Source organism: Euprymna scolopes, chromosome 16, assembly GCF_053919585.1.
Source record: "Euprymna scolopes isolate OS-2025 chromosome 16, ASM5391958v1, whole genome shotgun sequence".
NCBI classification, from domain to species: Eukaryota; Metazoa; Mollusca; class Cephalopoda; order Sepiida; family Sepiolidae; genus Euprymna; species Euprymna scolopes.
The window spans coordinates 50750576-50774391 of record NC_136497.1 but is presented as its reverse complement, the minus strand read 5'-3'; the positions used below and the strand labels follow the sequence as shown (position 1 = coordinate 50774391).

The following is a 23816-nucleotide window of genomic DNA, read 5'->3' as shown; positions in this document are numbered from 1 at the left end:
AGTAATTCCTAGTAACAAAGATGGCGGTGAAGAATCAAATGCAGGTTCGTGATGGAGACGACAGCGAACTGATTGAATCCAAAATTCGACAATTTTTATAGTAACTTTGGAAGCTTCTGATTGGTTGGTTATTATAACTTGTGGTTATAAAAACGATCGTCGAAATCATTGGTGTCATACCCCCATTAGGAGTCAAGGGCATTTGATTATGCAAATTTAGGCGCTGTTGGGAGTCTGAGATGGCAGAATAGAAAACAGATTTGGTTTTGTTTTTTAGACACCACCTAATTTGCATATGATTTTTTTTTTTACATAGGCATCACCACTTATCAAGGCCCAGAGGCCAGTCGAGGATAAGGATTAAAGCATGTACAGTAGTCAATTGAACAATATAGTTAGTAATGGAAATTTGGTAAATTTGTTAACTTAAGTGGAACGGCTCATCAAGAACTTATTTACGTTAGACTTGAAGACAACCACATTGTAGTCAGCTGGAAAGCAGGAAAACGGGACACAGTTCCACAGGCATGCAGTTCTAAGAAAGAAGCTTTATTCATGGAATCTACGTTTAGGTTTAGGCACAAATAAAGAGTGGGTGTAATTATTGATAGCGTTTTCAGCTAGACGAGTGTTTCTTGTTAAAGTTTGGCGAAGGGGGGGGACCATAGATCGAAGCTCAGTCGAGCACTTACCATGAAAATAATGATAAAGCAAAGACAAACTCGCAACATCTCTTCTGTGAGAAAAAGGTTGCAAGGAAGAGAAAAGGACATCTCCTATGAGGCTATGAAGTCTATTTTGAACTCTATGAAGAAAAATAAGAAGGGACTGCGGCTGCTTATGTGAAGAATGAACGTCTTTATTGTAGGAAAAAAGAACAAAAGATAATCCAGTTTGTTTTTCTACTTGAAATAATTCATGTGTCCAAATACATCTTTCAGTCACGCATGTGCAAAGTAGTCCAATGTATCACTACATGAGTCTGAACATGTCTGTGTTATCTAATCGGACCATGTACCATTTGCTAGGCGAGTAATTATGTGTAAATAGAAAAGAAAATAGATCTTATTTATGCAACTGCTACATGACTGTGCTGAAACAATAAAGTTATTATTTAAAAAACCATTCTTAACATGGGAGGGGGGCCTTTTGTTTTTTAAGTATTCTGTACTGTTACTGTTTTACGGTATTTTTGTTAATAAATAAAAATACCGTCAAAATTGAATTTAACTTGAAAATTCCAATTAAAAAATAGCGCAGCTCGTATGCTGCACAAGAACCCACTTTTTTTATTTGTAAAAATTCATAATGTTGGCATTTCAGCATATTTCTCGAGGCATTTCATTGTTGCCTTACTTCTGCTGTTTTCTAGATGGTCATAGCGGATTTGGTGTCCCTTACAAAACATCTTTCAACAGGTATTTTAACTGAAGGAATCTATCATATTCTTAGACGAATTATTAGTATTATTATGCTTATTATCATTGGCTCACCAGGAGCTTTCACACAGATCATAAAGGATCTCTCTTTGAGAACAGCCTGTGGTGTTCTCTGGAAGCTGAGTGACAACAAGTCTCCTCAGTTTTCCAGTGCTCTCCACCTCTTCTGATAATATTTGCAAATGAATTTGCATTATCGTAACAGTCGCTTACAACCGATTTCTTGCTAGCAGCGGCCGTTGGTCTTGACTGGAATTTGAGTGGCAATAACACTCCCCAATGTCCCAGTTCTCTTCACACTTGTCCATTGGAGGTCTGGTCAGTGCTATCTCCTTGGTCTTTCCATCCTCCTTGACCCTTCTCGGCTGTTTGGCATCATTCTTTTGTGGGGGGAGGGGCGGTGATTGGGTAATGGGAGAGGATGGGGAGGGGGTGGGGGAGGGGATAGAGAACTTATAGATATGTATCTTCAATGTTCTTGGTTTCATGCAACGCTTCTTCATGCTTTGTCTCTGCAGTAGTTCGTCTGGTCAGCTCGTGTGGCTCATGTGTATTAGTCCTCGCATTCAAGGGTTTTCCTTAATATTTCAGCTGTTTTAATTATTGTTATTCATTGTATCTTTCCAGTCATTCCTCTGATTCCAATTTCTCCCATTCTTTTTTCAAAGTTTTTCGGAATTGTTCCAACTACTACTACTATTATAAGTACTATCTTGATTTTTTTTTTATCATCTATATCCCTTTCAGTTCTCTGGCTAGCTCTGTATATTTGTTCTGTTTCTCCTTTTCTTTGATATTTATCCTGTGGTCAGCTGGAACAGCAAAGTCTACGATTTGGCAGGACTTTTCTTTCTTGTTGATTATTATGATATCCGGTCTTCTTGCTTAGATGGGTTTATCTATTTGTATGTCCATTTCCCATAGGATTTTGTGATTCTCGTTTTCAGTTACTGTTGCTGGCTTATGTTTGTACTATTTGTTTGCACATTTGAGATACAGTTGTTTGCACAATTCCCAATGTACTGCTCTTCCCACTTGGTCATGCCTGTTCTTGTATTCCTTTTGGGTTAGTTTACTACATTCACTTACTATATGGTTTATCGTTTCGTCTCTTTGTCCACAGAGTCTACATTTGCTGTTTTCTTGTGTTTTGTCAATCTTTGCTTTGATGTGATTGGTTCCTATCGAGTTATCTTGTGCTGACGTTATTAGGGATTCAGTTTCTCTGTTTATGTGTCCTTTTCTCATCCATGTCCACATGTTTTTGTTATTCTCATCTTTTGTCATCTTTACGAATCTTTCATATAGTTGTTTCTCTTCCCATTTTTCTTTTCTTGTCTTATCCTTCATCTTTCTGTTTTCTTTTTTTTTTTTTTTCAGTGTCTCTCGCTTCCATAATTATCCTTTCAGTGTTTTGCATTATGTGTTTTTTTAGTTCTTTTTTGGTGTCATTCGCATAGCCTTCTATATGTACCAGTTCCTTCCTGCCGTCTTTCCTTTTCACGTAGAATCGGTCAACATCATCCTTTGGGTGTAGTGCATTGTGCATGGTCATGAGTTTCCTGGTCTTCTGAGTGAGCTCAGTTCTTCTTTAGTCCATCCTATGAAGTGTTCAAAGTATCTTACTAAAGAGACTGCTCATATATTTATACCTTTTATTAGGTTTCTGCTATATAATTTAGTTTAGTTAAAATTGAAGACAATGAAAGGAAGTCTCATTTTAACATTTAATAAACAACTTTATTTTTCATCTTCGTTAGTAGCATGTACACGAGAGGAACGGGTTAGTAGAAACAAGTTTTCCTGATAGCCATGTTAGCTTGTTGTACTCACGTTTGGCCTGGAGCTAAAGCCCCAGGTTAATATCTGCTGCCTGGCAAGGTCAGGAGGAAAGAGGAATAAGAGTTTCAGATTTCGCCTTTTATGTACTCGGTCACGTGATTGAGAGCTGGCTTGTGATTGGACAAGCCAGCAAGAAAATGTATTTCAAATCTCGAGTATGAGAATTAGCTCCTGCCTGTGATTGTAGCAAGTTTCGGCTGCTACATTAGTTTCAGGAAGTTTTCTTGTTCTCTTGAAGTATTCCATTCAAATTCCTCTTTCATTTCTGTTGCTTTGGTGTTGTCTGCTTCCAGAACTCGCAGGTATTTATAGGCGTCTGGTTCCCCTAGTGCCCTCATCTCTGATTGGTTGAGTGGTTTTATGCTTTCTGTCGTCTCCAGTTTTCCCTTTCTTATAACTAGTAGTGCACATTTTTTCCATACCAAATTCCATTTGGATATCCTGGCTGAAGATCCTGGTAGTGTTTATTAGTATCTCTAGTTCATTTTCGGTATTGTTATAATTATTACTATTATTATCAGTATTAGTATTATTATTATTATTATTAATAGTAGTAGTAATATTATTATTATTATTATACGTAGTTTAGCGTAAGAAGAATGATACTTTTCTGTATAAAAGATTTTAAGAGTGTTTTACATGAAAAAGAAAGTTAACAGTTACAAGAAATAAATATCACACATTTATTAAATAAAAATAAGAATTGTTCGCATTGTTTCAATGTTTCACTTATTTTCATATAAAATGTTAATAATTAATAATAAAAAATAGTATTATAATACATGATAAGTACTAATCCAGTTACATCCTATTGCCGAAGAATTTTTAATATTAATCATAATTTCATTCAATTAAAATGTGTTTAATGATAATAAACATAATAATAATACTAATAATTCGTCTAAGAATATGATAAATTCCTTCAATTTAAATATCTGTTTATAGATGTTTCAGCGGGGACGCCAAATCAGCTATCACCGTCGAGGAAATAGCGGAAATGCCTTGCGAAATATGCCGGAATACCCGAGAATGTTATATAATTACCTCCCCTAAGATTAGCTCTTTAAATAAAGAGGAAGTTACTGAGAGAATCCCCCTTCTTCCACATCAACGGAATAAAATACTAATAAATTACTCATAGTAAATATGTGTCGTATTGTACTTAATTCTAAAGATTATCATTGTACTAGGATAAAATAAAACTATACTCTGCTTCTCGTATAAGTCCCACGGCTTAAATTTTCTCCAATCTTTGCTTTGTTCGTTTGACGACCCGTGTAAAAGTTGTCATTTCGTCTCCTGCTCGAGGGAAACATGATCTCGTTCCCTGTGTGAAGTAAATTCTCTCCATGTGCTTTTTTCTTTCTTTCTTTTTTCTCGTATTAATTCATTTTTTTTTTTCAAAGTCAATTAATTATAAGTTTTATTTAACCCTTTCTAACCATTTTCTTTTCCTCTGTGTGGATTTAAAATCTTTTGAAGCCGTAAAAGAGGTAATTTTTCGAAATATAATTTATTAAACACACGAGTGAATTTTATGTCCACAAAATAACAATTTTTTATTTTCTACTAAAAAATTCACACAAGTTCTTTTTTTTTTTTTTTTTTTGAGGGGAGGGGGTAAATTTTTCCGATATCATCCAGCGTGGTTAAACCCCTAATAAAAATTATCTTTTTTTTTCTTTTTTGCCGAATACGTTTAAACAGCCTTTAAACAAATATATAACAAATAAATGGGTAAATATCCAGATTCCAGATCCGCTACAACAGAACACAACACCGTTGTAATATAAACGACGGCTGTGGTGCTGGGGCGCGCGTGCCCCAACACCACACCCTCGCGCCGCCAATGTAAACAGTAAAATCTTCGAAAAATGTTAAATGGTGTTCTAATTGGTAAATGTCGGTGCGTTACTTACGGAAAAACGGTTAACTAAACTGCAGAAGCACCTATTAAGCCACATAAGTTCTATTATTGAATCCCCCTCCCGCAAAAAAAATGAAAAACATAAAGATGTTTGGTTCTTATGTTTCTGTAAACCGCATTAAAAACTACGTGAGACCCAAAAAAAAAAAAAAAGGTCCCCCAATTTAAGTCATTAAAAAAAATGTTAGTCCGTAATTTTTTGATTAGTACGCCATGTGAGAAGGCAGTTTGCTAGGTGAAGCAAGTCGTCGTTCATGCTGCAGCGCGCGCACGTGCGTAGCGTAAACGGAAGCTGCAAAATGGTGGAAAGTAGTTCGTGGGTTCAGGGGTTAATACCATGCAAACGGTAAATTTGCCCCAAGTTTGACTATCAGATTCGCTGTCAGCGACCTCAATTACCTATCAAAAACAAATTAGAGTGGTCGGTGTTCTGTTGTAGCGTCTGGATATTTACCAATAAATGTTATCAAAGGCAAGATAAGTTACTTTTCTACCCAACTGGATATGTTTTTAGTGCTTTTATTTAATGTAACATGTTTATTCAACTCGAAAAACATAGTGTTTACCAATATATTGGAAAATTAAGACTGGCCCCCGCCCCCGACTCTCTCTCTTTTACACGATAAGTTTGAGAAAAGGAGTTAAAAATAAAAAATAATACAAGATACTGTTAAAAACCCACCGAATATATGTCAGCCTATGTCACGGTAACTTATATTGAGCGAGTTTCTAACAGTGTTTTGTCTAGTTTTTATTTTTAACTATTTTTCCCAAATTGACTGTGTCAAAGAGAGTCGGCGCCATTTTTAATTTTCCAATACATCGGTAAACACTGTTTTTCGGGCTGAATAAACATGTTACATTAAATAAAAACACTAGAAAATTATCCAGTTAGGTAGAACAGTAACTTATCTTGCCTTTCATAACATTTATTTGCTATATATTTGTTTTTTGACAACTTTTTCGAATCGATGTGTAGAAACACTTAAAATATATCCAATTAGATAGAAACGTAACTTATCTTGTCTTTGATGACATTTATTTGTTATATATTTGTTTGTTTGTTTGTTTTTTTTTTTTTTTTGACAACTTTTTCGAATCTGTGTACAGTAATACAAACCCGAAATCTTGAAAAAACACAAAATTTAACATTTGTTGGAAAAAAAAAGTCATATAACTAAGAGTAGCTAACCTGAAGTGAGGTTGCGAAAAAAATACAATCTTCTTCGCGACCTTCTTCTCAGGTCTTGTAACCACAGTAACATAAAAAGAATAATGAAGACTCTTCACAAAGGAGGAAGGTTTTTATAACAATTTACCTTACTCTATTAGCATAAATAACCACAATGCTATTGTTCTTCTTGATTGTTGGAAGACCATCCTCACCTCCGGCAGCTACACTCAGGTAAGCTATGTATTATTTACCACACTCTCCCAACAAAAGAAAAAAAAAGAAAAGAAAAGTGCATTTTATTTATATATATATATATATATATATATATATATATATATATCTTCATAAAAAAAACTAAGTTGGCGTGACCCTGCAGGGGGACTAACAGGTGCTAGGCCTCAGTCAAGGGCCACCTGGAGGTAACAGTGGTTCAGGGTACCCTCATTCTGTCCCTTAGCCTAGGCCCCGCTGTCGGTTGTAGTTTATAGTCCTACTCAAGACTACTTCTATTGATCGGGTAACAGACTAGGTCTACCCCTTCGTCTCCTTTGAGGTGCACAATCACTGCAGTACCATTTCTGTCTAGCGGGTGGAGCCAAGTCAATTCCAACACACTCAAAATGATACCACTCATCACAGGAATCGCAGCATATCATATCTTGGTTCCCTGGAGGTCTATTGCAGGCAGGACACAACCAAATGGTGCCATCTCCTTCCGAAAATGAACTAGAGGATTCCTGGTTTTGACTGCTACCTGCAGCAACAGGCGAGGATGCACCCGCCTGATTTGGTTCACTTTCCCCAAGATCATCATCAGATTGTGAAATTTCTATTGGATATAAATTCTTCAGTGAATGGACGTTCACCACACCGTCGCCCTGTCTGACACGAGCTGTCCTCACCACTCCATCTTGTCCTGGGAGAACCTCAAGTATAGTACCCAACATCCAAAAGGGTCGTGGTTTTAAAGGGCTCTTGACCAAGACTACATCATTTCTTTTAATGCGATTCTGAAATGGTATCCGAGATCTTCCTGGCATCCTTCCTCTAAGATCCAGGAGGTACTCCTTGTACCACAGTTCTCTAAATCTTGACAACCATTCATTTCGTAATCCAATCGTCTCGATCAACCTTCTCCGGCTGGGAGGAACCATGGTGGAGAGATCATCTCTTCCCAACGGTACCAATAGACCAGGGTTTTTATTGGGTCTAATAAACATATTGGGTGTGATAATCATTGGTTGCCTGTCAGCGGACTCTTGATAAGTAAGGGGCCTGTTGTTTACAGCCCGCTGAATATCTGAGACAATAGTTAGGAAGATATAATAATCTACCTTACCCCTACCAATAACCTTGTATAGGCAAGATTTTAAAGTCTTGATGCTACGCTCCCATACACCTCCAACCCAGGGGGAAAATAGAGGAATTGTCTCCCACTTAATATTACATGACCCAAATTTGGCCTGGTAGTCCTGGAGAAGACAAAGGCGCTTAAACAGTCTTCCACTACCCAGAAAGGTTTTTGCGTTGTCGCTGAGAATTGACTCTGGAACACCATGTGCATTAGTAAATCTGACTAGAGCCTGAAAAAAGGACAATATACTCATGTCAGGCACCACCTCTATATGCACTGCTCTTACACTCAAACAAGTGAACAACAACAGATACATTTTTTTCTCACTGTTACCCTCCTTCACCCAAAAATGTCCTGTGAAGTCCACTCCAGTATTCCTATAAGGAACCTCAAATTCGACACGAGAAGTTGGTAGATTGGCCATGTTCTCAGGCAGTACCGGCCTAGAATTGTATTTTTTACACCTTGTGCAGGAATTCAGGGCATTTTTGACTGCCTGCCTCCCTTGAGGCACCCAGTATCCTTGACATCTCAATTCCGTTAAGGTTGATCCTGTACCCAGATGGGAACATTTAAGATGGCAGTCTAATATTATAAGTCGGGTTAGGTGATGATTCTTGCCCAGCAACAAGGGATTCTTAACTTCATAAGAAAACTGAGAAGACCTGTCCAGCCGTCCATGCGAGCGGATCAACCCTTCCTCATCCAGAAAAAGATCTAGTGCTCGAACACGATTAGGTGCAGGCCTTACCATAGGATTCCGCAGGTAATTCAATTCAGCCATAAATTCCTGCTGTTGCGAACATTTTATTAAGTAAATTGCGGCTTTCTTGTTGTAGTTGTCTTCCCTTTTCCTCATCAAGCCGATGAATCGGAAGACTAAAGAAGTTACCCTCAACAAACGGGTAAACGTAGAGAACCGCCGCATGGAGATCACCGAAGCACACTCCTCATCCACAATCACCGCAAAATTTGTTGATGAACGAACAATCTGCTGGCACCTATCATCAAGACAGGGCAACTCCTGCTCCGGCCAAGTCAAGACCCCACCGCGCAACCAAGAAGGGCCATGGTACCAAAAGTCAAAGTTGTCTCGGAACTTCCTTATCGTTAATCCACGAGTGATCAAGTCAGCCGGGTTTTCGGTAGTAGAAACATACCTAAAGGTCGGCCTGATGCCGTAATTCGTTTCCAAATCCAAGCTCATTAGCAGCACATCCTTTAACCTGTTTCTAGCAAAGATGCTTTTACTAGTCATTGTTTTTGATAAAATCCATGACAATACTACTTGTGCATCTGTTACCACACACAACCTAGAAGGGCGGACACCCTTGCATCCTACCAAGATAGTGGGCAAACACTTCAGAGCAAGAAATACTGCCATTAGTTCTAAAGTTGGTAATGTCTTATCCTTCACTGGAGCCACTCGTGCTTTGGCAAAGATCAATGCAGAATTGTTGTCCTGAACATAGTAGGCTGCAAATCCATATGCTTCTTTAGAAGCGTCACAAAACAGGTATAACTCTCCAGTTCGGTTCCCGTCATGGGCCTGTCTGCAGAAATGCATGTCACTCAATTTAGATAAGTCTTCTGCCAGGTTCCTCCAAGAAGACTGAAACTCTGGAGAGACTTCATCATCCCATTGCATGCCCCGCTTCCATAATTCTCCCACCAAAATCCTACTCCTTATAGTCACAGGCAGGCAAAGAGATAAGGGATCAAATACCTTTGCCGATTCCGAAAGGATTCGCCTCTTAGTAGATGCACTCGGATCACACTTAACAGGAGCAGTGCGGAGCTTTTCTGAAATAGGATCATACCGGTACCCGAGCACCATCTCCCATCCGGCCTCATGAGTACTCAATGTACCATATTTCCTCATCTCCTCCCTAAGGCTGTCGCAGTTTGAGTTACAGGACTGCACCACAAATCCACCTTCCTGCAACCGCCTCCTAACCTGGGAATACAGCCTTACAAGCTTTGCTGGGTCAGACTCAGTAACCACCAGGTTGTCGACATAGAATTGGTTCTCCATCGCAACTCGACATTCATCAAAGGGATATTGGGCTGCATGAAACTTCAAGATACTTCCCAATATAAAGGGACTCGAGGTGAACCCGAAAATCAATGTGGCATAGCGGAAACATCGAAGGCGATCACCATCCTTCACAAAAAAACAGAACCTGTTCTTGTCTGCCTCCAGTGCAAGGCGAACCATCAAGAAAGCTTTCCTGATGTCTGCAATCAAGACAAACTTATTCGATCTAAAAGACATCAACAGGTCCAACATATCTCCTGTCATATTCACACCAGAGTATGCAGCCTCGTTAAGAGAGGCAGAGTTACCGACCTTCAAGCTACAGTTAAATACAGGCCTGATTTTAGTAGTAGCTGCCGGATCCGTCTTGAAAACTGGCCGATGAGGCACCCATACATAGTCCACAAAATTTTGAGGATCCACCTGTATTTCCTCTATGATACCCTCTTGTAGCTGCTGAAGGAATACATCTACATACTCCTGGTACAGCCCCTTCTTCTCCAGGCTCCTGACCACACGATCCAAAACGTGCAAAGCAATAGCATGATTGGAAGGAACCAGAGCCAGCTTATCTGCATGCCAGGGTAATTGCACATGATATTTACCATCCCTGAATATTATAGATTCCTGGAACTGCCGAATCATACCCTGATCATATCCTGAAATCTCTTCTCCGTCCTGAATGCCCAATGACTCAATGCTGAACATTTTCTCTAATCCTCTTTCCACATCGCTAGAGGGAAAGACATCCACCCAGGAGTCCGCATAGGTAGGGTCGGCTTCCAGGATGAAGCAAACATGCGATGATTCCACTTGGGGAGTATTCTCCATCACTGCACTGAACAACGTATAATCTCTTGAAATAGGGGCAGGATTTGTAGAAAAAAAAGTGTCCACCTCACCAAAGGGAATCAAACCAGCAGGAACAGAGAAAGCCCGACCCCCCAAACAAGGCACCAACTGTAAGGGGCCCAAATGTTGCACCAGATCCAGACCCATAATTCCACTTATAGCCACCGCATCAGTGCCAGATTCAAATTGCCCAGCCAGAGAACATCCAGTTCGCTTGAACTCCTCCAACAGCAAATGCCAATTTTTTAGATATAAGGATAGGTCCAATGAGTTGGCAACCAGTACCGGAAAGTGCCCCACATGACCAGACCCCAAGTCCACATCCAATTTCACCTCTCTGTATACTTGCTCACATTCTCCGAGAAGTGTAGTCAGCCTCAAATGACACTCCAAACCGTCAGAACTCAAGGAACCCAAGGAGTGCAAGACATCACCAGACAAATACGTTCTGCCACTGCCAGTATCCAATAGGCAGTTTACAGAGATGGTTCTTCCTCCTCGACCGAAGGTAACACAAATCAGAGGAGGTAGTTTACTCGAGTAACCAGAAGGAGCCTGACAATCTGAATCTATGCGGAAAGAAACATCTCTGGTTGTAGTGGCTCTAGATTTTGAAACGGTTACCCGAGAATTGTTTCGATGGATATCCGAAGAATCAGGCAACCCGCCGCCTTTAATTAGCAAGCGTTTAATAGCCTCACTGGTGTCTCGCATTAAAACAGACAGAGAAGGAATTCTAGAGCCACATAACTGTATAAGCTCTCCCTTCAATGCTCTCGGAAATTTCAAAAAAAGTATTTGGGCCATTAATCGGGCCCCTGCAGAACCATCCTCAGAGAAATCACAATCGAGAGAGCTGGCCAGTTCTTCCAGAATGGAAGCTGTTCTGCAGATGAAACTACCAAGATCCTCATAAGAATTTTCCCCCTTGGGGGAGAAATCGATAATATCTTGGAATATCTTATCAATGATGTCACTCACATCTAAATATTCTCGTTTCAATACTGCCAGTGCTTGCTGATAATTGGTATTGATGCAACTTAAGTGATTAATCAGCAGCAGAGGTCTCCCAGACAGCGAGCATTTTAAAAAGTTTAACTTTTCTGCGTCATTTGCCATGCCTGCTGCACAATTTTCAAATCGAGATAAGAAATTGTAAAAACTCATTCTATCGTTTTCCATTTCACGACCACTGAACGTTGGTCCAGTGATTTGAACTTGAGGTAGTCTAACAGTGAATGATGAATTAGCTCTATCCGTAGAAGGTCCAGGCGTATATGGAAGGGAAGGTCGCTCCGAATAGCCACTAGCCTCTGGAGGATGTAACAAGAGTGAGAGATCTTCTAATTCCTTCCGTAAATTCAGCTGGTAACTTAGCCAATCGGACTCCATAAGTTCTCTTTCCTCTTCAGAGACACAGGAAAGTTGCAACTTGCAGATGGAGATTTCAACTTCGTTGATATATTCCAAAATTTCCCTGTGGAATACAGAAAATACAGCAGGAGTGATCTCTGGGCCACGGGACAAACGAAGCCTCCCCTTGATTTTCATCTTCAGAATGGAAATCTGGTTACGGTGTCGCTCCTTGGAATCTGCCACAGTTGAAGTATCAGAGGTCTCCATATCCTTGTACGGGTAATCGAACAATTTCCAGAGTTGTCACTAATTGCTGTTACTAATGACTCAAAGTTCTGTAAGAAATTGTGTTGAACTAATGTATTTTTTTCGCAAATTGTTGGAAAAAAAAAGTCATATAACTAAGAGTAGCTAACCTGAAGTGAGGTTGCGAAAAAAATACAATCTTCTTCGCGACCTTCTTCTCAGGTCTTGTAACCACAGTAACATAAAAAGAATAATGAAGACTCTTCACAAAGGAGGAAGGTTTTTATAACAATTTACCTTACTCTATTAGCATAAATAACCACAATGCTATTGTTCTTCTTGATTGTTGGAAGACCATCCTCACCTCCGGCAGCTACACTCAGGTAAGCTATGTATTATTTACCACACATTTTAGAGTGGGGGATCACTTTCTTATATAAATTTAACGTAACATAAGCACCCACTTTTTGGCCACCTAGCGTTCAACGAGACATGTTACTCCTAACATTTTTTTCAAGTTTGGTGATTGGGGTGGGGGCGAAGGCGGCAAAACATGACAATTAAATTTTTTTTGGTGGGGATTACATTTGAAACATAAAATAACGATAAATTTAATTATTTATTTTTATTTTTTTTTTTGGCAAGAGGGAAGGGGATTAAATTTTTTATGAGACCATTCTGTACTTTCACCTAACAATTTCATAAAGAAAGCAAACCCCAAAATACGATAAATTCAACTGGGGGTGGGATTACATTAGAAACATAAATAATATGTCCCGTTGAACGCTAGGTGGCTAAAAAGTGGGTGCTCATTTTACGTTAAATTAATATAGAAAAGTGATCCCCACTCTAAAATGTTAAATTTTATGTTTTTTTGCAAAGTTTCTTCTTTCATATTATTTATAAAGGTCATAGGCAAAAGAAAAGTAGATCTTCATTTTTTGGTGCTAGTGCACTTACTGATCCGCGCTATTTTTTAAATCGTATTTCCAAATTTAATTAAAGTTTTATGATATGTTTTTTTATTCAATTGTAAGGTTAAAGTATAGAATAGGTACAAAACACCCTCCCCTCCCCATGTTAAGAATGGCTTTTTAAATAATAACGTTATTATTTCAGCATGGATCAATAAGTGCACTAGTACCTAAAATGCATCAACTGTGTGTGTACTTATAGCAGGTTTCCTTTTAGATCAAAGGGTAAGGGTTAATGAGATTGTAGTGCCTTGACATGTCACTTCCTCCTAAGAAAGTGTTCTGCTCTCGGCGGTGTACCTTGAAAAATTGGCCCCTGTCAATTTTGTATTTTAAATATACAAAAATATAGATCAACACATAATTTAAAAAAGGGGGGAGGGAACTTCTGCAGTATGTGGATGGCGACCATCTTTTTTGGTGCGCTTCTTGGTAAAAAAAACAAGGGATAACTTTACTTCAAGTATGTTTTGGAAAAATCCAATGTTTCTTTAATTCGGAAAAGTGTTTCCTTTATTAATTTGTTGTTGAATCTTCAAAGTTGCTTTAATTCAAAGAATGTTTCATTTAAATTATTTGTTCGAAAAAAAAAAAAAAATTTTAGGAATTCTTTTTTGGATACTTGTACAGTTTAATCAAGACATTAAAAAAATGAAAATATTGAAAAAAGTTTAAATTGTACGTATCCGTTTTGGACTGAAGATCTCTGAAAAAAAAAAATTTCACTTAATTTGATTGAGTAGTTTTTTGGGTTTTTTTACAGCGGAAAAACACGTTTTTATGAGAGCGCGTTGAAGTCAGCCATCATGAAATTTATGGAGCACGCCACGGGGAGATAACTCCAGTTAAAGCGCCGACACTCCCTCCCCATCTTTAATAATAGCTTTTCTTCCTAAAAATCGAATCTTTTGCTCGGTATCATAACAAATTGTTTTTGTTTTTTTGCTGTAAAAAAAACAAACTACTTGATGAAATTAAGTGACATTTTTTTTTTCAGAGAACTTCGTTCCATAACGGATACATAAAATTAAAAATTTTTTCGATATTTTCATTTTTTTAATGTCTTGATTAAACTGTACAAGTACCCTTTTTTAAGGTGAGTAATTTATTTGCAGACTATTATTATCATCTTTATAGTTGCTGTTTCACAACGTTTCGGCCAGCTATTCCTCTGGCCTTCGTCAGATTGTTAACCGCGAAACTACTATCTTCAGAAGATAGCGATTTCAATCCTACCCAAAACCGGTTAGAGTGGTCGGTGTTCTGTTGTAGCGTGTCTGTGTCAAAACGTGGTAAGACAACTATGGAAGGCAGTAATTACTGAAGATTGTTAGAAATTTGACAATTACATCATGTCACCCAATTTGTTTTGAACCAATCAAATCGGTCGATTCTATTCACTGTAGAGCTTTTCGCTTTCGTGTTTTTTTATTTTTTTATTGCATGCCTTTTTTTCAGTTTCATCAAGTCAGTTGTAGAAGAAGGATGTTTTGAAACTCGCCCTTCACATGAGGCATTAATGGAGCCTCCAACTTTCGTCTCTTTGAGACTTTTATTTCAAGCCTAAATAATTAGGCTCATTGACTATTATTTAAGTCCGCTAAACTTAGTAAGGTCTGTATTGCCAACCTGATATTAAGGACTTTTCTTACATGAACATTAATTATGAACTTCTGCAATATCCTCTCAGTGCAGGGACTGGATCTTTTTTACACCAGAAGACATCATATCGACCTCTTCCACGCACGGTTGGAAACTCATATCTTCGAAGGCAGATAAACCAGCTACTAGTTCCTGTTGAAGATGAAGGACTATCACCTTTCGAGATTGTTAACAGCTCTGTTAAAAGTTTTAAAATGATTTACATTTATGCGATTATTGAAAATGTAATCATGGGCTTAAAATTTAACAAATTTCCTAATTTGCTGCATAAAATCAATAAGAACAATTTCTACAGGCAAAACAAATTGAGACTTTAACAAAACAATTCCAAACACATGCAGCATCAACCGTAAGTTTGAATTCTTTTGATAGTATAGCAAATACAATAATTGAATTCCAGTTTAATCCTGAGTTAAAACAAACATTGGTAGGACACTTTCCAATATGAATTCAGTGGGAAGGATGATGGTTGGAAATTGCGTTTGTTACTTCGAAAACTTTGTACAACAGAACACTAATGTTATACAAATTTTATTTTACCCAAAACACCAAGAAATTTCACATTTAACACAATGGTAGCGCAGGTAATGCACATTTTTGATGAGTTGTCATTATTATTTAACATCCACTATAATTGTTTGAAATTAAAGAAAAGTGCAAACAATGATTCTATTAATTATGCTGGAATTGTAAATGTACAATGCAAAAATTTTGGGCTGAAATTGTTGACAGAAGATCAATTCAAATGCTTCATTTTCATCACAGGATTACAGTCTTCAAACAACGGTGAGATACGCACACGTCTATATTCGAAAAAGACAAAGAAATAACAACAACAGTAGTATAAAATCAGTAGGAAAATCCCAACTGGAAGGAGAAAGAAACCTTCAACGCCCTGCTGTTTATGTGGAGAAATGCACTATGGTCATTTTTGCCCATTAAAAAAACGTGCGAACAATGTTTACAAGACCCATATAAAAACGTTGGGATGTTTCCAGAAATCCATATCAAATTCAATTTTTGCCACTTTTAATGTAAATTGTGAATCTTATATGAAATATATACTTGTTGAGATTAACAAGCCAGTCAATTTTCAGTTCGATACTGCTTCAGATATCACTCTGATTTCACATCCAACATGGGAAGTGTTGGGAAAACAAACTCTTAAGAATACAACTCATGTTGCTTATAGTGCATCAAGAAGCAAGATAGAACTAACTGGTGAGCTAACATGTAATGTCTTTTTTAAAGAAAAATAATTTTCAGGTGTGTGTTATGTTTCTGATGCATCAACTCTAAATCTTTGTTTGGATTTTATTGAAGAACTTGATCTTTTCAATGTTCCTCTAAGTTCACTTTTCAATTCTTTCCATACTAATGCTGCAGCAGATGCCAAAACACAGTTTTTAGAACATACTTAAGGCAAAGTTCATCAATGTTTTTCAAAAAATAGTCTTGGATGTTGCACTAAAGTTAAAGCGATTTTAAAACTGAAGTCAAATGCAAAACCGGTCTTCAGACCAAAGCGTCCTGTACAATATGCAGCTTTAGCTATAGTAAAAAAAGAATTGGACCACCTTCAACAAGTTGGAGTTATCCAACCAACAAATTACTCATCCTGGGTAGCACCTATTATCATTGTTAAGAAGGCTAATGGCAAGATACACATATGTGCAGATTTCTCCACAGGTTTAAATGATGCACTGAAGACATCAGTATCCACTATCTGTACCGAAATATTTGTTCTTAAAACTCAACAGTGGAACTTGTTTTGCAAAACTGGACGTTGTAGATGCATATCTACAACTGAAAGTTGATGAAGATTCCAAAACTCTTCACTATTACTACCGACTTCATTCTCAATAATTTAATCGTCTTCCATTTTGCGGTCAAGTCAGCGCCAACAAATTATAAATCTAATGCTCACAGGATTGCCAGGAGTTGCCTACATTGATGATATCATTGTTGCAGGCACATCTCAAGAGGAACTTTTGTGCTGCCTAATTTCTGTGCTCGATCAAATTCAACAATATGGATTTCATATAAGGCCAGACAAATGCAAATTCTTCCAAACTTCTGTGAAATACTTAGGATTTTTATTTGACGAAAATGGATAATATTCAGTTAATAAAGCACATGGCAGCCCCAAAGAATGTTTCAATACTTCAATCCTTTCTTTGCCTTGTAAGTCATTTTTATTCTTTCTTACCAAAACTGCACATGTTATGGGGGCCTCTTAACAATCTTACAAAAGATACTGAATAGAACCGGTCAAGCACATGCAAAGAATCATTTGCGAAAATGAAATCACTTCTTTGTTTTGACCTATGGTATACACACTATGATCCATCATTCAACATTACTTTGATGACTGATGCTTCAGCTATGAAATTGAAGCAGTAATATTATATATTTTTCCTGATGGAAGAAAAAAAGCCACTGCACACACATTAAAATCATTGACACGCACTAAAGAAAATCTAGCCAAATTGAGAAAGAGGCTCTAGCGATTATCTATGCTGTGAAAAAATTTCACAAAATGCTATAATGGCTGTTATTTTACTTTGATCACTAAGCACAAGCTCCTAACAAGTATTTTAGTTTCAAGAAAGGAATTCCAGTCTATACAGTAAACCATTTACAAAGATGGGCAGTTATGCGTTTAGATTACGATTTTTTCATGAAATACCAACTAGGCAGCAAAATTGGCCAAGCAGATCCAGACTCATCTCTTTTCATCAAAAAGCAGTGGAAGACACTGTCATCGCTGCTATATCTACAGACTCTGAAGTTTTTTCTGGACTTGTTTCCACAGTGAGATAATTGCCTGTCACTTCGGATGTAATGTGATGTAGGTGGCTACAACCACAGATCCATTATTAAAGAAAGTCCTACATTTTTATTTCACAAGCTGGCCAAAAACATGCACTGACCAACAACTTTAACCATGTTTTCAGTGAAGATCTTTTTTATTCAAGATCAATGGAACTCTCCTTTTTTGCTGAACATGTTGTCCCATTCAAATTCAAGAATGGAGTTCTCAAGCTATTTCATTATGGACATCAAGGGATTAATCAGATAGAAAGCCTTAGCACTGTGTATATCAGCCAAGCATGGTCAAGCAGCTAGAGGAACTTGTAAAAGGATTGTACCAAATGTTAACTTATTGCAAAGTGTCTTCAAAAAACAATATTGCATTCATGGCGTACAACAAAAATTCCTTGGTCACAACTACAGGTTCATTTTGCAGGATCAATAAATGAACAACATTATCTAATATTCGTTGATGCTTATAGTAAGTGGCCAGAAATCTTTCAAATGAATCATACTACCTTGAATGAAACTGTAAAGAAAGTACAAGAAATTTTCAGTCTTACTTTCTGATAATGATACCACATTTACCTCAGCAGAATTTTCTGACTTCGTTAAACAAAACAGTATTCAGCACTTCAGATCTCCACCTTTCCATCCATAATCAAATTGGCAAGCTGAACTATTTGTCAACACATTTAAGAGAGAACTCTTGAAGTTAAAAGGGAAAGAAACTACACGAGAGATCTTGGAGATATTTATAAGTAGCTACAGCGATGTTTGTCAATGGATGCTATTCATCCATCATCAGATACTCTTCACAAGAGAAACAGAACAATGGAAAACCAGTTCAGTCTCCATCATGAAGCAAGATCACATCAGTTCCTACCTGGATAACCTATATTAGAAAAAGACTTCCATAATGATAAAAAAATGGACACAAGTGTTAAAGTTATTGAACTTGGTGGCCTTCTTCTATATATTTAGTTATGTCCCTTGTCTCGAGTGGATATTCAATATGGCATCCAACTAACAGTAGCACATATTTATCCTACGTTGTTGGAAATATTAAGTGAACTAATAGCAAGGTCACATAGTACGTTGTTCTGGTAGTGTAATCTATGATGTGGATGTGTATCATAATGTCGGCGACGTCGCGAAGACAGTAGTCACTGCAGTGAAATAGAGAGAGGAGTAGTAGGAGGTAGCAGGACTGGGGACGTCATGCGGAGATAGCAGCAGTAAGACAAAGAGAGTGGAATGAGAAAGATGTGACAGTATGAACAGTAGGAGAAAGACAGCAGACGACAATGAATTCCGACTAGCCGGTGACAGCCCTGTAAAAATCTGTTATGTAAAATGGAAAGCACAGACAGGAAATAAAAGTGTTTCTCAAAAAAAGGGAGTTCAAATTATTTTTTATTTGTTTGGCACGTCGATGGGGTCGACAGACAAGAGGAAGAACGAAATGAGAACGCCTCCCCATAACATTACAGATGTATAATCATCTATTTAGGTCAGACATGCAAATCAGTTTCGTTACGGAGATAATCAAATGGCAAAATCATTCCCTTAAATGCTTTACTGGACACATTTGAATTATCCCAAAGTGTTCCAGCAACATGCAGTAAACAAAGTAAATCCCATAAGATAGGTCCAACCAGAAGGATGCAGCAAATGTGCAAACAAACTTTAACCCTACAAGTAGATCCACATCAAATGTCCTACAGGGAGAAGTGCTATAAGCAGAAAAAAAGAAATAACTCTTTTAGAGTAGAATTGTCTCTTCTAGGAGAGAACGGACCAAGACTGTAGACTCGCATTATTTACAATATCGTTCTTGTAAAGTTATTATTTTTTCTATTGTTAATAGTTTCATACTCATACAAAATCTTCTTGCTAATTATCATAACCAGCAAAAAATGACATCATTCTTACAAACACAACAAAACGAAAATATCATATTCCAAATGTGATCTAAATTGATCAAGCAGTTTTATTTTTATAACAAATTATTTTTAAGCAATTAATAGGAAGTTGTAGGCATTACAACATAAATTGTATGAATTATTGTTGAGTTATGCCCCTTTCTTTATTTAATTTTTTTTTTTTTAAAATGAAGGGCGAGATAGTTTCTTGAATACTCATAAAACTTTATTTTCTTATTTAAAAATAGAATTACTTGATCAATTTACATGATTTTTGGAATATGATATTTTCATTTTATCATGGGTATGTACTACGTTGTACAGATTTTCCTTTATGTTTTTTAATATAGGGGAAATTCTGGACAGGAAGCAAAAAGGGAGAAGTTGGGAGAACCCTAATTTTAAATTGTTATTATGTTTTAATTACCAGAATATTGCAAACGTAACCAAAATCTATAAGACCTATTGTTCTAAGAGATTGTAGATGTTATTTTAGAAGTTTGCAATTATGTTTAAAAAAAAAAAAAAAAAAAAAAAAAAAAAAAAAAAGAGACAGTAAGTTTGCTTACTGCTTTTTTGCATGTTTGTAATTTCTTGCCATTTGTTTGCTTGTGAATAACAGAAAGAGGTGTGTTGTGTGGCTGCTGCTGTTGATGATGATTGAGCTTTGGGCAGAAGAAAACAAAAAACAACTGATAATCTTTGGCAAAGTTTCAATCCTCTGTTGACAAATGATGTGAGCTGACAATATTTCAAGTTCATGCCATAAATAACAACATTTGATATTTGATCATTGTTTTCCAAAAACATTGCAAGACATTAACAAACAAGCATTTCATTTACAAGTGAAAAGTCAGTTTGAGTTCTTCCCTTCTATCGACATTAACATTGGATCCAACAAAGGTCGATCATGTTTGTTTACATAACATTTTGCAATATTTACTACTGTTGCGAGGAAGGAGGGGGAGAGAAAATAAAAATACATTTAATCATCCTGTTTTTTTTTCTTTTTTTTTTTTCTTTTTTTTTCTGAATTACCACTGAAGCATAAGAGTTGATGAGATGGAATGAATTATAGGATCAAAAAAGATGAATTGAATGAGCAAAGTTTGATTACAAAGAATGGTTTATGGCAGGTATTTGTTTACATTGGATTTGAAGACTGCCATGTTATTCAATCTTATTGTGCTTTGATATTAGATGATATTATATATCTATATTTTACAATTTTTCCAGAAAATGGTTGAAAGCTTTACTTTTCCAAAATATTGGTTTACTCTACAGTCTATGTCCGTAAGTTTGTTGGAAATTTTGAAAGAATTAGCAACATAGTAAAGGTGTACATATGCATTACATATACACATCGGTTACATACCTTAAAAATGGAACTATTAAACCTCACATAGTGACATAAGACAAGGAGAAAGAAGCAACCTCAGTAGAAGTTCTTGTCTCAATGGTACTGGGTTAAACAGAGCTGAGAGGGAAAAGATAATGAAATACAACATGAAAAGAAACTGGAATCTTAGGAAGATCTCCATCATTCACATAATTGTAGAAGCAACTAGACTCATGAAAAAGAATTTCAAAAATTACCTAGCAAATATACTTGGTAAACCAATTGCAAGAAAGATTCAAACAATCACTCTTAAAGGAACAGTTAAAATCCTAAAAAGATCCATTGGTTGGAATGTATGAGATAGCGGGTGAATGTCTGGCATCCGGTAAGATGTCCCATCCCTGGCTGGAACAGTGTGTGTGTGTGTAAAAATATATAAAAAAAAACAATTAGTTGATATAGTTTAGATCAATTGCTGTGAGAATTAAATTCCAGGGCAAAAATGAAGCTCAATATTCAAACCAAATTGGAAGATGATGTATTTTCTCAGTTATTCGGACTAAATCTTGTATTGACTTTCAAGAGTTCTCAATGTAAAGGGTCATTTTTTTTATTTATTTTTTTTTTTTAAGGTGGAAAATTTTAAAATAAATTACAGAAAAATATTTTTATTATAAAATATGTGATTTATTCTAAACATTAATTGTTGGCATTTATTATTTAAATATAATTTCAAACATATAGCCCCCACGTGTACATGGTGTAAGCTAAAGGTCCAATTTTTACAAACTCTATGCATTAAATTCTGCTGTATTTTGGCAATAAAGCATTGAATGTTGTCTTCCAAGTGATCTATTGTGTCTGGTTTATCAGAGTAGGTATAGGACTTTACATATCCCCAAAGAAAATAATTTAATGGGATTAAATTGCATGAACAAGGTGGCCAGTTGACAGGTTCATTTCGTGAAATTATTCATTCATCAAATGTTTCAAAATGGCTTTCAAAATAAATTTGCACAATTTTACAAACACTGCTTGTATGTCAGTCTCTTCATAATGAATTGCCAAAGCAAGCTGATGCAAAATCTGCAATTAAAGAAAATAGAGTTGTTAAAGTTTGCCACTTCTAAATAAAAGACACTGTACAAATGATTTTTTTTCTGGGCATTCGAATTTAAGTGACTTGAGACCTCTTTTAAAGTGTATTAATTTTCCATTTTGCCATTGTTTTTGAGTTTTGATTTCTTTTTTTCTTGAACATTCAAATATTTTGTACATGAGATTTTTGACAGCAATTCTCTCATGACGGGAGTTTTTTTGTTTACAGCCTGAATTTGTTTAAGTATGTTTTGAATTCTTTCAGAAACATCTGTTAGCTTTCCTTTGCTTCGAAACTGACAATAGATCACAGTAGGGCATATAATTGATCTGAGAATTTAGGCTGCTTTGAAAATTGATTACATAACTTTAGGATTATGTTTTGTATGTGTAAATTATAAAGCTCCCATCAGGAGAGGTCAAGAAAGATTTGGTTTCCGAATTATGGGTCAATGAAAGAAATATTGATCAATATTCTTAATTGTAGACAACACGGACAATATGTGTGTTAGTGTAGAGGAGCCAACGGAAAAGAGTTATTAGTTAAGAGTGTCTACTCGAAAGAGTTGTTTCTGTCTATTTGTGTGTGGACTTGTATACGAGTGACTTTGTGAGAGAGGGTGTATTAGCTGTTGCTATATTTAATACTAGGGGCGTGCAATAAGTAATGCTCCTGACTCACTTCCAGTTGTCTGATTTAGCTGAAATTTTGCATGTGCAATGATTTATATCTCTACGGGTTATGTGGCAAATTACAGCTCTGAACTAATTGTGGTTTCTGTTTTACAGGTGTTTGAACTGAATCAGGTGTGAAACGGAGCCTGTTGAATGTCGAGCAGTGATTCGGTTTTTGTATTTGAAAGGACATACACCACAGGAGACTTTTGATGAAATGAAAGAAACTTATGATGATAATGCCCCATCATATGACCTTGTAAAATGCTGGCATCATGAATTCAAACATGGCCGGAAGTCTGTGGAAACAGCTTCCAGTCCTGGTCGCCCCCTCCCCCTTCTGCCATTGATGAGGCATCTGTCCGTCAAATTGAGGCTGCCATTTTAGAAGATCAGCGCATTACTATTCGCCAAATAGCCCAAGATGTTTAGATTAGTACAGGGTCTGTGGAAACTATCATTCATGACCATTTGCATATGCATAAGGTGTCTGCTAGATGGATTCCCAGGTTGCTCACACCATTCCAGGAGCGAGAACGCGTCGAGTACACGAGGATGAATTTGGAGATGTGCCAAGAAGATGAGTCAAAGTTTTTCAAAAGACTGATTACACAGGATGAAACCTGGATCCATCACTATGATCCAAAGCCCAAAGCCCAAAGCCCAAAGCCCAGTCAATGCAGGGGAAGCACTTGGACTCACCACCTCCAAAGAAGGCAAGGGTGCAGCCCTCCGCTGGCAAGGTCATGCTCACAGTCTTCTGGGACCAGGACGGAGTAGTGATGACAGATTTCCTGGCAAAGGGTACCGCAATTACAGGAGCCTATTATGCTTCACTTTTGAGGAAATTAAGGGAAGCTATTCAAAATCAAGAGGCGGGGCAAGATCAGCAAAGGTACCCTCCTCCTGCAGGACAACACTCTGGTCTACAACTCGCATGTCGCCAGATCAGAAGCACGGTTGTGTGGTTATGAAATTCTTCCCCATCCGCCCTACTCTCCTGACCTTGCACCCTCTAACTTTCACCTCTTCCCAGCCATGAAGTTGTTTTTGAAAGGAAAGCGTTTCCCAGATGATGCAGCCTTGATTTCTGAAGTCATG

At 37.1% G+C, this 23816-nt stretch overlaps 1 protein-coding gene across 4 annotated transcripts in view; it reads left to right on the top strand.

Annotated features, from left to right (window-relative positions):
* The window catches only part of LOC145295947 (tRNA-uridine aminocarboxypropyltransferase 1-like), a 97322-nt gene that overhangs the window by 67244 nt on the left and 6262 nt on the right, over positions 1 to 23816 (top strand). Inside the window, exon 1 of one of the 4 annotated variants that reach the window (XM_080141835.1) lies at positions 4589 to 4774. The exons of 1 other annotated variant lie outside the window; for it this stretch is intronic. The gene's annotated coding sequence lies outside the window, so the exon portion shown is untranslated. Of the gene's footprint in view, positions 1 to 4588; positions 4775 to 12481; positions 12612 to 20872; positions 20897 to 23816 lie in introns of those variants that run through there. 2 more of the 4 variants (XM_080141836.1, XM_080141837.1) reach the window with 2 other exon arrangements.